The 6,000-nt window shown below is 45.8% G+C and overlaps 1 protein-coding gene across 3 annotated transcripts in view; it reads left to right on the top strand.

Moving 5' to 3' along the window:
* Positions 1-312: 312 nt before the first annotated feature.
* The window catches only part of AGPAT3 (1-acylglycerol-3-phosphate O-acyltransferase 3), a 129,038-nt gene continuing 123,350 nt past the window's right edge, over positions 313-6,000 (top strand). The window contains exons 1-2 of one of the 3 annotated variants that reach the window (XM_030576684.1): positions 313-645; positions 2,892-2,975. The gene's annotated coding sequence lies outside the window, so the exon portion shown is untranslated. Of the gene's footprint in view, positions 646-1,319; positions 1,423-2,891; positions 2,976-6,000 lie in introns of those variants that run through there. The other 2 variants (XM_030576685.1, XM_030576686.1) reach the window with 2 other exon arrangements.

The raw sequence follows: 6,000 nt of genomic DNA, 5'->3' as shown, positions 1-6,000 counted from the left end.
GCCAGGGACTTCAATGCATCCTGCCGCAAATCCATTCCGCTGCGAGTTTCCCAGCCAGCCAGCGGGTCTGCGACCGTGTCCCCTTCGCCCTCCCGGGGGAGGGGGAGTGAAGCAGCCGGGCTCCTGTAGCTCCCCCGCTCCAGGACAGAGGCGTGAGGCGAAGGCGGGGCAGGCAGGCTGCAGAAGGGCGCGTGAGGCTGGGGAGGGGCTGCGAGCCGGGTTCGTGCCCCCGGTGGGAGAGGGAGGGCTGGGCTGGGCGGCAGCGGCAGCGGCAGCAGCAGCAGCAGCGTTGCATTACTGGTCTAGGGCGAGAGCTAGAGCCCCGCACCTGCCCCGACCTCCCCCCCGAGCCCAGCTCGCCTGCCCCCAGCGGCCCGGGAGGAACTGAACCATCGTTGCACAGGAAGTAGCGGCAGCCGGGAGAGGAGCAGCGGAGACGGCAGCATCTGCCGCACTCATTGAAAGGGACCCAGCCGGCCGCCCCGATCCTATCCCCGCCCCGCCTCCCGGGGAGCAGCAGCGGTGCCAGCACCCAGGGCAGGCGCTGAGCAGAGCAGTCGCTGCTGGAGGAGGAGGTGGCGGTGGCCAAGGGGCCGGAGCTGAGCCGGGCAGCAGCAGCTCCAGCTAATCCGGAGGCGGCAGCAGGTTAGTGCTGCTCTGGCTGCAGGGGGTTGGTGGGGGGGGGATTCGGGACATTGCTGCTGTCTGTGCGGTGCACAGCTGGGGCCTTGGCTGGGGCTGCCTCTCGACCGGTGTCGTGTGAGCGTCTGCCGAGCGCTGCCCTTCCCCGGGCAACTCCTCCTCCCGCTCCTGGCTGGAGCCCTTTGCCAGCCACCCCTTTCCCCAGCCGCAGCCTCCTTGGCGCGCCCTTATCTCCTGCCCTGGCCCCGCTCAGTGGGCGTCTTTCCCACAGCATCCTAGCTCCGTGCGCTCTCCCCGGCACACCGCCCCGAGACAGCCGCTCCCCCCCTTGCTGCTGGGGATGGGTGGGAATTTTCACCGGGGGGGGCGGTCACTTCCCCTGGAAGTTGACATCTTGACAGTCTTCCCGGTGTGTGCGCCCGGGATGCACATGCACATGGCGCGGGGCTGGCGCTCAGCGGCGGCTGCAGCCGCTCGGGTCTCTAGCCTCTCTCCTTCCTCCTCCCACCCCTCGGCCGCTGCCGGGCATTGCCCCTGGCGCTGCCTCGGGGAGCGCGGCTCCGCCCAGCCTGGGACCCCCGCAGGCCGCTTCCTCCCGGCGGACTTCGCTGGCGGTGGGTTGAGGCTCAGCCCCAGCCCTGCGGCCGCGGGCTGTGATGGGTGTGTGAAAGGTCCGCGCTGGAGCTGGAGAGCGGGGACCATTAGCAGCCGCGAGAGCCTTGTCTCCCTTCAGCTCTTCCGTTTTCAGCTCCTCGGCGGTGTGGCTGGGGGAGGCCCAAGGTGACCAGATGGCAAGTGTGAGAAATCAGGATGGGGGAGGGGTAATAGAGGCCTATATAGGACAAAGCCCCCAATCAAGACTGTCCCTATAGAATCGGGACATCTCGTCACCCTGTGAAGGCCTGGCCCCTTGATTTCCGTTGGGATTTCGGGAAGGGGTGTGTGCGCGCACAAGCAGGATCACTGCATTGGAAGGGCTATGCTCTGGGATGTTGCTTTTGTTTGTGTTTTTGTAAGTGTCTGAAAAGCCCTGTGCCTCTGACCCATGGAAGCAAATAGGAGAGGAGAGAAAGGGAGCGCAAGGGAGGGGATATACTCGCTGAGTCTGTCAAGCTAAACTAAAGTCTCTGAAGTGTCCAGCTGTATCAGTTGATCAAATTGTATGTGGACATTCAGAAGGTGTTAAAAAGAAGAAAATCTAGAAATGCAAAATGCTACATTAATAGCATCTTACATAAAAGAATCTCAGAGTGCTTTGCATAAGCTGGCCTTATTAGCCCTTGGCAGTAAATATTGTACACAATAAAATTAAGACTCTGTCCCTCCCCCATCACTAGTGCAATGAATTAAGATAAGGATTTTTTGTTTCTTATTATTGAAAAGCAGAAAATATGTCACTTGTCCTTTTCTCACTGAAATCTGCCCTGCCTCTGTTAAGATGAAGCAGCAGCATGTACAGAAAACGATGAAAGAATGGTTTAAAAATAAATAAGAAGCCTACTTCTGAATGGCTCCACTGTATATGAGGAGACAGCATGTAACTACAAAATGGAGAAGAGAAAACCCTGAGGATTTGACAGCCTAAATCAACTATAATATTGCTGAGCCATGGATGCTCTTAGGAGAATGGTGGTGATGGGTTTAATAAAATGTTAATCTAAAGTATAGGCACCCAGATCAATAGTAATAATTCTTTCATAACTTTCAGTGTCACTTTTTCTTGGAACTCTGTTTATGTTGAAACTTTTGTCAGTGCATGTGTTAGGCCAGGTCTATACTGCAGACCTATATCAGTATATCTACATTGCTTAGGGGTTGGAAAAATCCATACTCCTGAGTAACAGAGCTATACCTACCTAACCCCTATGCAGACAGCACTGTGTTGACAGGAGAGCTTCTGCTAACATATCTACCACCTCTTGGGGAGGTGAGATTAACTATGCCAATGGGAGAAACTCCCATCGGCGTAATAGCATCTTTGTATACAGCGCTACTGCAGTGCAGCTGCACCTCTGTACAGGGCACAATGTACAGCTGCGCTGCTGTAGTGCTGTATGAGAAGACAAGCCCTTAGCATACTGGCCAGTTTGACACCTCATTTTCCTTGAGCACTGCTTTTGTTCTTGAGGCCACCATCTCTCCTTGGATCTTTTTTTCCTCTCTCTTTTCAGGGGAAGGGGTGTAGTAGCAAACATATTTTCAAGTCTAATGTAAACTTAACTGATCTTTCACCCTTTCTTCCACTCTAGAGCTAACACTTCAGGGTCCAGAATCACAAATATTTGACAACAGGTGAATTGCTGTTCTGAATCTGAGTTCTTAATAGTAAAGTGGTGAGTGTCTGGCTTGTCTTGACAGCATTTCTTCTGGTGCAAAGTGTTACATTTGGAATTTTTGTTTTACTTTTGTCTGTACTATAACAATTTCTTTTTGCTAGATTCTATTGTGACTAACTGATTAAACTTACAATTAGGTTTGTATGCTTTGATTCCACTTACGGTGGAACAGATAAAACTTTCATGCAGATTCTTGGGCTGTGTCTACACTACAGAAACTGCTGATTGACACTGGTGTTAAATGCAGTTGCCCCTTCTCAATCTGTCAAGTGTCTGGCATGCTTTGCTGCACCTGTTGAACTCAGCTGAATCCACACTAGTCGGACAAGTGCTTTTAATTGCAGATGTGAGTCACTGCACTTTCTGTAGTATAGACAGTCTTGCATTCTAAAATTGTCCAGCTTAACTGTTCTGGCTTTGAAAAACAATGATAAGTTTACCTTTTAAACTAGTTACAGGAAAACAAAGCATCATGTTTCTTGGCTCCTTGATTTTTAGACCCATATCTGCTTCCTACCCTATATATTTGGTGTTACCAAACTTTTATGCTAAACATTACTTGCATTAAAAAAATAAAAAAGCTGACTAATGAAATTGAGTTAAGACTTCATCCACCTGGTCTAAAATGGCACCATCTCGTGTTATGCTTCCTATGTTACTAATTACTCATCTTAATTCTTCTCTCCCATATAAATGGCCTTGGCATGCTGAAGAGATACAAACTACTGGCCTCTAACTGAAGCTTGAATCTAACATGTATAGCAGAGGGAAACCAATTGGATTGTCTTATCTGAACACAATCAGTCTTGCAGCACGTTTATAATAACTTTGTGTGGTTTGGCAGTGTACTGCAGATAGCTCGCTCATGAGCGTTTCCAGGGAGTAAATTAAGCTAGCATAGCACCTAGAGCAGTGAGTTGCTTTCTGGCCAAGTTTGAGATTACAGTTGGTCTTATCAATTGAGTTTCCCTGACTATGGTCACTGAAGTTATCTTGAACTGAAATATACCTCTACCCCAATATAACGCTGTTCGCAGGAGCCAAAAAATCTTACTGTGTTATAGGTGAAACTGTATTTTATCGAACTTCCTTTGATCCGCTAGAGCGTTCAGCCCCATCCCCCTGGAGCTCTGCTTTACCGCGTTATATCCAAATTCGTGTTATACCGGGTCGCGTTATATCGGGGTAGAGGTGTATAAGAAATTTCAGTTTCCATAGAGCCTAATTCTTAATCTTCTCAAAAAGATGTTTCAGCAAACAAAACAAAATTCTATCTGTATGGAACCCTTTCCAGTTAAAAGTGCTTATGTTCTTTTTTCCCCATTCATGGAACGATAAAGCTATTGCCCTCTGTCATAGTTCTTTTACAAAATGAAACTGTTTGCTGCACATTCCACTATTAGTTTTATTTTTTCTTTTGGTTTCCATCTGCAGAAAGACTCTTTGTTTTGAAGTCCTAATTGATGTTTTGCTTATTTATGAAACTGTTACTGAGTTGTTGGATTAGGAACTGTAGTCTTCAGGAGAAATGTGTAAATAAGGTATTCCAGTTAACTATAGTGTATTTATCACTGAAGTACTAATATTGGTGGAAGCATCATGCTACAATTTTTCTTAAAAAGTTGTATTTAGTTCTCTTTCCCTTGTCCCCTTGCTTATTAAAACATCAACGCAATGGTGCTCCTCATTGCTTATTTCTCATCATCTTAGTTATTTCAGTCAAAAACTGTTGAACTTGTGCACTAGATATTTCTTCTCATGTTTTAAAAGTATCTATGTTGCCAGTCTTACTTTCCTGCGTACATTTAATGTAGAGGGTTTTTTTTTTTGAAAGACTTGCTGACTGTCAACACTTGAAACCATTGGTTCATTGGTGAGAGGGGGTGGCCCTGTGGCTATTCTTCCTGCTTTAAACAGCTAGGTGAAGAACCCTAAAAAATCACTGGAAGCAGCGGAACCTTCAATTTCATCATCTCTAAGATTTTTTCCCCACCATCTGTAGTTACATGCTTCCAACAGTCATTCTCCCTGCCTACTGTCACCCCTCAAGAAATTTAGTGTTAAGACTCTGCACAAAGTTTGTGTGCATTTGTGTGTGATTATTAAAAACAAAAAAATAACTTAAATGTTTTGAGTACCTAAAGGACGAGTATGGAGAGAACTAGTTGTTCATGTTTTATCTCCACAGAACAGGGTACAGTACACAGATCTTATAGAAAAACTAAGGAGGTTAGGGTGGGGTGGGAGGTAGAATCTTTTATTTGTTATTGGAAGGAAGAATCCACTTGGCATTTTAAGGGAAAACTCAATTTTACCAGTGCAGTTGCTTCAAGAGGCTAAAATTACAACTTCTTCTGTGTCTCTGATTGCCCTATTCAGTTTTATTTCAATGCAGCTGAAGACGCATTCATTCACCAGATGTAGGAACATTTCCTGATCTGCAGAATAAGTATAGGAAATACTCCCAACTAAAATTTTATTGAAACTTGTAAAATTGTGAAGCTCTTATTTGTTGTGGACCATGTTTGTTTTTTTGTTTATTTAATTTTTTTGAGTAGGATTACAGATAAGCAGTAATGCTAAGTATCCTGTGAAAGTGAGAAGGGACGGGAGAAAAACTATATGAAAAGTTACCAATAACTTTTCTGAGCAGGGCAAAAGTTAAAGTGAACATAGCACTAGTATGTTGCCATATGCTGAGTGCAGGTCCCATTGTATATCTTTTCTGTCTGTAAAATTAGACAAGAGAACAATAAATCTTTTTTAGTACTGAATATTGTCGTAGTGAGATGTAAAATGTATACAATAAACTTATATATAGGCACATGAAGTGTACATTATTTCAATATAAGAAATAGCTGTATAATCAAAGACTAATGGATGAAGTATCTTTTTGGTGTTTTGATGTATTAGGAGGAGATTTCCTTGTTATTGCTACAGTTACTCCTGGGGGAATTCTGTGCCAAAAAATTAAAAAAATCTATGTACAATATTTTAAAATTCTGCAAAATTCTGCATATTT

This window comes from Gopherus evgoodei, chromosome 1, assembly GCF_007399415.2.
Source record: "Gopherus evgoodei ecotype Sinaloan lineage chromosome 1, rGopEvg1_v1.p, whole genome shotgun sequence".
Taxonomy (NCBI): Eukaryota; Metazoa; Chordata; order Testudines; family Testudinidae; genus Gopherus; species Gopherus evgoodei.
The sequence above is the reverse complement of the archived record's forward strand: the minus strand, read 5'-3'. Positions and strand labels throughout refer to the sequence as shown.